Genomic DNA, 10,690 nt, shown 5'->3' with positions numbered 1-10,690 from the left:
CGCCGCGCCGTCGCGCCGGGTCCCGCTTCCGCTGCTGCTGCTCGGCGGCCTCGCGCTGCTGGCGGCCGGAGGTAGGGGCGTCCCGGGTCCGCCGACCCCACTTAGGGTCCCCACCCCCTCGGCCTCGCGCTCCCTGCGAGTTTCGGAACCACGGGGACTGGAGTCCGTGCGCTCCCCTGCGTGGCGCCCCCGGACAGTCACCGCCGAGGCCCCGGCGACAACCTCCCCTCCCCCACGGCCAGCTCCGGTCCTCATCTCCTCCCCGGCCTGGGGACTTGTTTCAAAACCGTATTCCCCCACCTCTCAAACACACGCTCCTACCCCAATCCTGGCAAATCCAGCCGGCTCCAGGGGCCCCACCCCGGGCCCTGGGGATTCAGGGGCGCTGGCTGGGCTGGGGCCGCTGGCTGGGGGTTACCGAGCCCAGGGCGCCTTGCACTTGACGCTGGAAGCGCCCTCGGGTACCTTTCCTCACCGCTTCCCGCCTCCACCCCCAGGTGGGGGCTGTTGTACCCAGCTTGCGGATGTGAAAATTGAGCCTGTTGGGTTCGGGAAGCAGTCATTTCCCCAGGAGACACTGGCAGTCCTGGGATAGGGGCTGGAGAGGAAGACACGAGAAAGCCGGGGAGCAGCCTGGAGGTTTTGGGGGCCATAGCTGGGAGGATCGAGGGGATGCCACCTCCTCGCTGCCTCCCTTCTGGGACAGAGGACCCAAGGCAGTGGTTCTGCCGGGCTCGGTGCTCAGCGGGGACTGAGGACAGGTCACTTCCACCAGTGGCAAGGGGGATGGAGTTTCCAATAGCAGATCTGATCGATGGCCCAGACCTTAGGCCCCAACCCTGGGACTGACAGTTCCGGGACAGTGCCCACCCAGCCTGCGCTTTTCTCCCTGATAACCCTCAAGGCCTGGTCCCTGGGGGGACCACCACGAGGTGCTGTGATCAGAGCAGCTGCTGGGTGGCAGAGCCATGACCTGTGACCTCTCTGCTGACCCATGGCTTCTCAGAGCCACTAGCGAGGCCCGGCACTCCTGGCGTCTTTGTTTCTCCGGGGGCCCAGGTCCAGGAGAGTGCCCCAGACCACCCTCGGAATCCCGAGTCTTAATCCCTGGTTTAGTTGAGTTCCTTTTAACCTCTGGTGACCGCCTTTGTTAGTCAAAAGGTCACTTGTCCCTACTAATGCTCACCGGAGTATTCCAGGAAGGGGGTTGAAAGGGGCTGGAGGGGGAGGGGAGGCGGGGAGCTGAGCTCTACAGAGCTTTCTGGACTGGCTCGGTGCAGCAGAGCCCCTTGGAGCTCTGATTGTTCAGGCGGTGCTGGGCACGGCCTGGGCACCTCCTGGGGTTGGAGATGGTGTGGGGAGGCGCAGAGCTCAGTGTTGGCACCAGGAGCCTTCTCAGCCCCTGGAGTCTCCCTGGAGGCTCCTTAGAAGAGATGGAGCTTGATGCAAGGGGAGCGTGGGAAGAGGGCATTCCAGCAAGCAGCAGGCGGCCGGGTGGCTGCCAGCTGGAGGGAAAAGCCAGAGGGGCCCTGTGTGGTGGGTGGGTGGGACATCCGAGACTCCTGTTAGAAAAGGAAGGCGGCTCAGAGACCCCTGATTGTATAGATGAGGAAGCTGAGGGCCTGAGAGAAGGCGTGGTAAAACTCTCCCCGGCCCGGGAGTCTCTGCATTCCCTCTCACTGTTCTTTTCTGTCTACGGTTTGCGAACAATTTCTCCCTGTGCGTGTGTGACTGAATGAACACCCCAGGACTTAAGGGCCGGAGTGGCTCACTGCGCCGCTGATCCTTTCCCCAGAGAAGTTTGTAAGTGGAAGGGTTTCAAAAAGCCTCCTAATTGCACAGTTCGATAAAAACAGCTGGATGTCCTGTGGGTCTTTTGTTTCTTTTGGGAAGAAGTCTCTTTGAGTTTCAGCAGGTTTAATTTGGTACGGTTTGGGAAGGGGCTTTTGAAGACTGCCTGGCCCCTGTCTGCAGCCGTGAGGCCCCCGGAGCCTTGTATGTAAGGCCACAAGTGGCACCGCCCCGGCTCTCCGAGAGCTGTGGGGCCGCAGACGGTGTGAGCCTGTTAGCTGATCTGCAGAAACTCCTTTGGTGACGGCCACTCAAATGGAGAAGGGCGCTGATCTTTCTTGCCAAAGGGCCGAGAGGAGCCGCCTGTCTGTCCTGTGTCTGTCCACCCCGTTGGGCTTTACTGAGAGCTGGGTGGGAGGGAGAGGAGAGGAGGAGGTGTTAGGAAAAGACGATTTTGTTTTCTCCAAAGCTTTCTTGGCCTCTGGCTATGGCTGGGCAGCATTTCCGACTGATTAAAAGAAAGTTGGGAGGGAGAACAAAGACCAGGGAGGACTTGGCTTGAAAACATGTGGTCTGTGCTGCCACTCCTGGAAATTTCCCAGTCAGGAGGTGGGGTCCAGGGCCCCCAATGCGTGAAGATGAGACTCTGTGCCATGGGGGTCAGCTCTGGGGCCTCTCCTGCCACACCCACAGCTCTGGCTCACACCCTGCTCCTGGACCCCGCTCCTGGCCCTGCTGAGGGACCCCAACTCAGGGCTGCATTTGCCACCCCTGCAGGTGTGTGGGGCAGGAGGAGGGGCACGCGGCTGACTCATGATCTGGTGCTGGAGGCTCCACAGGCCTTGTGAGACTAGACATCAGTTTGCATGAGAAAAAGCCACGATATGCTTTGGTGGTTTTCTCATTTGTAAAATGAAGAGAACAAAAACCTACTTCTTAGGTTACCTTGAGGATTAAGAGAGAGAACCTAGGATGGTGTCTAACATGGCAGCTATATTACTATTATTTTATTTTATTTTTGAGACGGAGTTTCGCTCTTGTCATCCAGGCTGGAGTACAATGGCATGATCTCGACTCACTGCAGCCTCTGCCTCCCGGGTTCAAGCAATTCTCCTGCCTCAGCCTCCCCAGCAACTGGGATTACAGGCGCCTGCCACCATGCCTAGCTAATTTTTGTATTTTTGGTAGAGATGGGGTTTCACCATGTTGGCTAGGCTGGTCTCGAACTCCTGACCTCTGGTGATCCACCTGCCTTGGCCTCCCAAAGTGCTGGGATTACTGGCATGAGCCACCATGCTGGCCAGCAGCTCTATTATTAATGTTAGCTATTATTCCTGTTGTCCCCTTCCCTAGGAAATGTTGGCACCAGGTGCTTTCGCAGCCCTTGGGGGCTCCCTGGAAGCTCCTTGGAGGAGATGGGGCTAGATGTGAGGGGAGCACGGGAAGAGCACGATTCTGCCAACACCTCAGAATCATTCTCCCCAAGATGCCTCTGAATGTTCTACTACTGCTAAATTTCCCAGCCAGGCGCTGAGCAGAAGGCCCCACGGGAAGGAGGGAGCTGTCAGTGCCAAAACCGTGTCGGGAAAGGTGGTGTTCTTAGCCGTTCAGTCATTCATTCACAAAGGGACAGCTCAGTGCCAGACACTGCTCTGTCTTGTGGATGTGGCAGGAAAGGAGAGATACCTGGTCCCCCCCCCGCCAACCCATGCAACTCACATTCCCTAGGAGATCCAGAAAAATGAACTGAGCCCTACTGGCAGAGTCAGGGAAGACTTCCTGGAGGAAGCAGCACACAAACTGGGAAGCTGAGGAGGAAAAGGCAGTGGCTAAGTCTGTGGGTAGGGCTGGGAGGATGGGGGAAAGGGTGTTCCTGGCAGGGGAAATGGCAGGGCCAAAGACCTGGAAGGAACAGAAAACATGAGACAGGGAAACCCCCTCCTTCTACCCCTTCCAGTTCCTTCCAGTTTCACCAGTTCCTTCCAGCTCCTTCCAGTTCCACCCCCTCCTCACCACTGGGGGAGACTGTGCTATCTAGCGACTTCTCCAGCAGCTTCCCCGACCTGGTGACACTTTAAGGCTGGGCTCTGAGCACTGGGCACCTGGGCAGGGCCGCTTTTCAGGTGAAGTTTATTCTAAGAAGGCATGTAGTTATTTTGCCAGCATATTTTATACAACAAGATTTTCCTTTTGCAGAATAGCAAATCATAACAATTTGATGAATGAATCCTTTTGTAGGCCCCATATGGTTCCAGTTTCCTTGTAATGATCTCACATGTGGCCCCATAACTAAACAGGGTGGGAAGGGGGAACCATTGTGTCAACTTCCCTGGGATCGGAGACCCCCTCAGGCTGGAGGGGAGCTCAGGGCTGGCTAAGTCATCTGCCGCAAGTCACCCAAGTCACCCAGCGAGGAGCGGGGCTGGGGCTGGGCCTAAAGCTGGGCTGTGCCCCACCTTCTTTAACCCCACAGTGGTCCTAACTAGAGGCTGGGGTGGGAGGGAGTGGGGCGCCCGTCGCCCTAGCTGCTTACAGGTTATTTGCGGGTTACTACACTGTGCGGAGCCAACATTAGAAGGGGGTTAGGAAGCTGTGTGTTGGTCCCAATTCTGAAAGTGCCTGGAGAGATCTCGATGACACCCGCGAATTCTCTGCCTCTGTTGCCTTCACTGTGAGATGTGAAGGTCCTCTGGGTCATTATTATAGGTGAAATGCTTTATATTTAGTGATGAATGTCATCTTCTCAGCAGCCCTACGAAATAGGTGATCCAGTGTTGTTTTGAACCTGTTTTTATTTTTTTATTATTATTTTTGAGATGAGGTCTCACTGTGCTGGCCAGGCTGGAGGGCAGTGGTGTGATCTCGGCTCACCGCAACCTCCACCTCCTGGATTCAAACCATTCTCCTGCCTCAGCCTCCCGAGTAGCTGGGACTACAGGCATGCGCCACCACACCTGGCTAATTTTTGTATGTTTAGTAGAGATGGAGTTTCGCCATGTTGGCCAGACTGGTCTCGAACTCCTGACCTCAGGTGATCCGCCCGCCTCGGCCTCCCAAAGTGCTGGGATGACAGGCGTGAGCCGCCGCGCCTGGCTCTATTTTTCCTTTTGGATCCCATCACCCACTGAGTGAAAAGGTCCTGTGAGTTTTGCTACCTAGGTGTGAAGCCTGGCTTCTTGTTTCGGCCTAGAACTCCTCCGTGGACCCGCACAGTGCCATTCCTGAGAGTCACTGATGCGTGTGGTGGGTTGAGGATGGAAACCCAACGCCTGTACACCCAGCGTGGTCTCCCCACAGCACAGGGACTTGCACCTTCATGCCCCACCCCTGCCCCAGTTCACCTGTGTTACTTAGCTATACCCTCACCCTAGCCCTGCAAAGGAGGTGCTGTCATTGTCCCCCTCATCAATGGGGGGACATGGAGGCCCAGAGAGTCCAGGTAGCAAGGCCGTGAGCGCACGGCTGCTAAGTGGCAGCACCAGGATTCGAGCTTGGGCAGCTTGGCCCTGATGCCATACCCCTCACCAGCACACTGGACAGCCTCATGTATCTTTTTTTTTTTTTTTCTGAGATGGAATCTCGCACTGTCATGGGCGCGATCTCGGCTCACTGCAACCTCCGCCTCCCAGGTTCAAGCAATCCTCCTGCCTCAGCCTCCTGAGTAGCTGGGATTACAGGCGCCCGCCATCATGCCCGGCTAATTTTTTGTATTTTTAGTAGAGACAGGGTTTCAGTATGTTGGCCAGGGTGGTCCTGACCTCGTGATCTGCCCACCTCGGCCTCCCAAAGTGCTGGGATTACAGGCGTGAGCCACCATGCCCGGCCAGCCTCACGCACCTTTAGAAGACTTGAATCTTTAAGTCTAGTTCACAGGCGTGAGCCACCGCGCCCGGCCAGCCTCACGCACCTTTAGAAGACTTGAATCTTTAAGTCTAGTTCAGGGGAAAGCCTGTTTCCTTTGGAGTGTGATGGTGGGGTGTGTGTGAGCTTTCGAGTCAGAGCTGGATCTGAAGCCTGCCTTTGCAGAGGCCGCACGGCCTCGGGCAACTCGGTGATTCTCTCTTTGCCCCCTTTCATAGAATAGCTAGGATCACGTGAGCTCATTTGTGCATTCATTCTTTCACAGACGTTTATTGAATGACTGCTGAGGGCAGGCGTGGGGGCAGGATGCAGAATGAGACTGTCTGGCTCAGCCTCATGGCACTAAGTACAGAGTTAATTATTTGTGCCAAGTGCTGGGAAGCTCAGGGTACAAAGAGACCATGCAAGAAAGAAAACATATATATCCCATGTACATGCGTGTGTATGTGCATATGTGTGTGCATTGGCGGTAGTTAGGGAGGACTTCCTGGAGGAAGGGACCTTTGAGCTGGTGTGGCATGAACAAGCTGGCCTGAGGAGAGCAAGTGTCCTGAGACCCTCCAGCCTGTGACGCTCCAGGTTCCAAATGCCAGGTGCATAGGATGCATGACAGGTGGCCAGAGCGGCGAGAGGAACACCAGGGGAGATGCATCCTGGAAGCCCAGGAGGCCCTTGGAGCAGGGTGGGATGTTGCAGAAGGATGAGGATGCCCCTCTGTGCACTGGGCTGATGTGGGAAGTTGCTGCCTGGGCCAGAGCTGCCTGGAGGGAGCTGTGGGGAGAATGGTTCTCACTTTCCCAGAGAGGTGCCTTCTGCTCCTCCTCTCTTGCTGCCTTCTCCCGGCTGGTTCACCACCCAAGACCCCTGTCATCTCTGTGACAGATGCTGGGAACAGGCTCAGCAATGGACGCAGGCAGGTCTTGTGTTGGGTATGGGGCCAGGAGCCCTAAGAGCAGGCTCCAGTTTGTCCTGCTTCCTCCTTCAGAGGCCAGGTGGTCTTGAAGAGGGAACACAAGTCTGTCCTCATCCTGGACCTATAAGGGATGCAGGGACATAGGCCAATCTGGCTGGATCCCTGCTGGCTTGCCAGGCTTGGAGGGGCAGGGCGCAGGTGGGGGTTGGGAGTAGTCGCCCAGTCCTGTTTGGTTGGAACTTTCTATCAGAGTCTCTGTGGTTGACATCTCGTTGCATTTCAGGCTTTTCGGTGCCTTGGTTCTGGACACCACGGAGGCCACTCCAACTCTTTGCTGTAGCTTTAGACAACACTATGGGGCAGATGGGGCGGGGGCATGATCCTTTTGGGTGGTGAGTCCAGGAGGCACAGGGAACAAAGCCTCAAGCTCCCATTCACTTTTCAAAACTCCTGACGCCCTCAGCTGCCTCTGAGTGTTTGAGCTTGAGCAGAGGAAATCAAGGAAATTGAGGCTGGCTTCTCATTACACGCCCTTTCTTCATCCCCAGCTATTCACGGAGCTTTGCAACTTTTAAAATATCCTCATTTGCCCGATGAGGATATTAAAATAAAAAAATAGACACCTAATCAACCACCATCTCGTATCGTCACCACTTCATAGAGGTAGGGAACATTTTGACGCCCTGGATTTTGGAAGGACGCAGTCTCACAATAAAATTGTAGATGGAATCTGGCAGCCTTTGTAGAGGTCCCTGGGTCCTGCTTTGATTTCACCCTATTTTGTTGCAACCCAGTGGAAATTGTGTCAGAGCAATGTCTGTACACGGGGTGGGATTTGGGAAGCCTGCTCTTAACTGCAGGCCAAATCCTGCATTCCTCCATTCACCCTCCATCTCCAGAACTTTTCATATTCCCAAACTCCATTCAGTTTGTCAATGAAAAAACTGAGGCCCGGACTTGCTCCAGGTGGGAAAACTCTCAACCGTGAGATCAGAAGCAGATTCCAGGCCTCCGGGTTCCCAGTCCCCAGTCTCCCCTCTGTGACAGTCTGCATGGTCAGCAACCTGGGTATTAAGATCCTAGTGGCTCACGGGCTGCCGGGAATGGGATCAGACATTGCCCAAAGCTTCTGCGATGTTTACAGCTAGCAGGCTGATGTTCTGGAAGCTTACACCCAAGGAGTGGTACAGAATCTCTCCGCGCGTCTGTATTCTTAGAAAGAGCACGTGGCCATATCCTTCCCAGGCGTCCAGGGCATGGTCCCTGCAGGCCATGTGACCTGTGTTTCTCTGCATGCCTTGGAACCTGGGGCATGCCACTGATCTATACCATAATCTTTATGGACGCTTAACTCACCTGAAAAAAATGTAGTTTTAGCAGCTGTCCCAGGCAACAAACGGTATCTGACGCCTGTGAACTGAGCCATCTCCATCCAGTTACTCTGGCAGGCGTGTCTCTCACCTGAAGAGAGGTGGTGGACGTGGTGGCATGGTGGCCATCGGGCACTGTGTCAGCCTGGAGGAGTGTGTGGTTCCTTTGGAAAAGAATGTTCTCCCAATCCTGGCGCGATAGCTTTTCCCTTTGTTAAATTGTGAAGCTTCTGTTTTTTCTTGTGGTCAGTGCGCTGATGTAAGCCCTTTTCCTGGATTATCTCATCAGTCTTCCCCCATGCTTTTTTTTTTGAGACAGACTTTTGCTCTTGTTGTCCAGGCTGGAGTGCAATGGCACGATCTCAGCTCACTGCAACCTCAGCCTCCCGAGTAGCTGGGATTACAGGCATACGTCACCACGCCTGGCTCATTTTGTATTTTTAGTAGAGACAGGGTTTCTCCATGTTGGTCAGGCTGGTCTCAAACTCCCAACCTCAGGTGATCCTCCTGCCTCCTCTGGATCTGGAGTTTGCAGCTCACTGCAACCTCTGCCTCCCGGGTTCAAGTGATTCTCCTGCCTCAGCCTCACGAGTAGCTGCTGGGATTATAGGCATGAGCCACCGTGCCTGGCTTTTTTTTTTTTTTTTTTGAGACGGAGTCCCGCTCTATCGCCGGGGCTGGAGTGCAGTGGCCAGATCTCAGCTCACTGCAAGCTCCGCCTCCCGGGTTCCCACCATTCTCCTGCCTCAGCCTCCGGAGTAGCTGGGACTACAGGCGCCCGCCACCTCGCCCGGCTAGATTTTGTTTTTTTTTAGTAGAGACGGGGTTTCACCGTGTTAGCCAGGATGGTCTCGATCTCCTGACCTCGTGATCCGCCCGTCTCGGCCTCCCAAAGTGCTGGGATTTCAGGTGCCCGCCACCATGCTCAGGTAATTTTTGTATTTTTAGTGGAGACAGCGTTTCACTCTGTTGGCCAGGCTGGTCTCGAACTTCTGGCCTCAAGTGATGACTGTCCACTTCGGCCTTCCAAAGCGCTGGGATTACACGCGTGAGCCAGCGCTCCCGGCTTCTTCCCCCATTTTTACAGATGAAGGAAATGAGGCGCCCTGAGTCTTAGTAAGGGAGGGAGCCAGATTCAAGGCTGAGCAGTTTTAACCTGCAGTGTTGCCTTCCCTGGGAACATTCAAGTTGAAGGTTAACAAGATTTTGAGAGAGTTTGCTCTTGGTTTCTATCTAATATTATGCTTTGGATCTAACTCACGGGGTCAGATGCAGGGTCAGATTGAGACTGGTTGATGGAAACTCCTCAGAAACAACAGGAAATGGTCTGGGAGAGAAGATTCCAGGTTCCCTGAGGCCCTGCTTCTCTCTTGAGCCCCCACAGCCCAGCGTGGAGTTTCCAGCGAGTGCCTGTTCGGCTTGGGTGGGTGTCCAGTGTGGGACTGGTCAGAGGTAATGTTTGGATGTCAGCTGCTCACAGCTGTCGGTGGTCAGGGATAGAAGAAGCAGGCGTGGCTGTGTTCGGCCAACATTACCCTCCTGACTCACAGTGTTCCAGGGCTGCTTGGGTGCCCTAGGGTTTGTGTACAAATGGCCTTGACTTTACACCCTTCTGAAGGTGGGGGGTCTGTCTGACTGATTAGGCAGTTGGTTGGATGCTGTCGACCCCTGCAGAACTCTTGGTACCTGTGAGGCGTGGAGTTGGCATGGGGGATCTTTTAGCCCCAGTCCCCTTTTTGTCCCCGCCCCAGCCTGGCTGAGGGTCCTGGGCAGGCACTGAGAAGGCACCACATGGGGTAGCACTTGATGAGCAGGTGGGTAGGAGAGTGAGGTGGGAGGTACCTCCGTGGGTCTCAGATGGTCCCCAGCCTGTGTGATGGGGCAGTGAAGCTCAGGATATCCACAGGTGACCCGATCCCCAGGTAAATGAGCAACTGGAAGTGCCTGCAGGGATGCTGGAGGCACAGCCAGGGTGGGGCTGGACCTCAGACCCTTCCCCACCCTCATCTCCCCACCCTCACAGGACACACCGGGTAGCTAAGATCCTCAGGGTGTTCTTTTGTTTTTAGGTTTTTTGTTTGTTTTGAGACGGGGTCTCCCCCTGTCCCCCAGGCTGGAGTGCAGTGGTGCAATCATGGCCCACTGCAACCTTGAACTCCTGGGCTCAAGCCGTCCTCCCACCTCCGCCTTCCAAAGTGCTGGGATCATAGGCCTGAGCCACCATGCCTGGCCTTTTGTTGCTGTTCTTTTAAAGTTGTTAAGTCATGTTTATTTTGGTTGCAAAGTTGCAATCTGTTTTTTACTGAACATTTTAAGTCTCATTTGAAGTTTCATAGCTTGCCATGTAAACCATTGCATACATGGTCAAACTGCTGTACAGAACATTCTGAAATACAATCTATTAAATTAATTCACTTGACACTGTTCGGATTACTGCATGAAAACAACATTGATTGAAGAAGGCAAGTAAGTCAATGGACAAAACCTCTGATTGCTTTCATAATGCAGGATGTTACAAGATGGCCAACAACACTAAACTATTTTGCTTAAGAAATGTACTTTTTATTGTGGTAAAATATGCGTCACATAGGATGTGCCATTTTAACCATTTCCTTTTTTTTTTTTTTTTTTTTGAGACAGTCTCACTCTGTCGCCCAGGCTGGAGTGCAGTGGCATAATCCCTGCTCACTGTAACCTTTACCTCCCAGGTTCCAGTGATTCTCCTGTCTCTCAGCCTCCTGAGTAGCTGGGATTG

At 54.4% G+C, this 10,690-nt stretch overlaps 1 protein-coding gene across 1 annotated transcript in view; it reads left to right on the top strand.

Moving 5' to 3' along the window:
- Nucleotides 1–6: 6 nt before the first annotated feature.
- FBLN1 (fibulin 1) overlaps nucleotides 7–10,690 on the top strand; it is a 62,640-nt gene continuing 51,956 nt past the window's right edge. Inside the window, exon 1 of the mRNA XM_017850772.1 lies at nucleotides 7–71. The gene's annotated coding sequence lies outside the window, so the exon portion shown is untranslated. The remainder of the gene's footprint in view (nucleotides 72–10,690) is intronic.

This window comes from Rhinopithecus bieti, unplaced genomic scaffold (assembly GCF_001698545.2).
Source record: "Rhinopithecus bieti isolate Rb0 unplaced genomic scaffold, ASM169854v2 scaffold_32081, whole genome shotgun sequence".
Lineage (NCBI taxonomy): Eukaryota > Metazoa > Chordata > Mammalia > Primates > Cercopithecidae > Rhinopithecus > Rhinopithecus bieti.
Note: the sequence above shows the minus strand (reverse complement) of the source record. Positions and strands in the feature narration are given on the sequence as shown.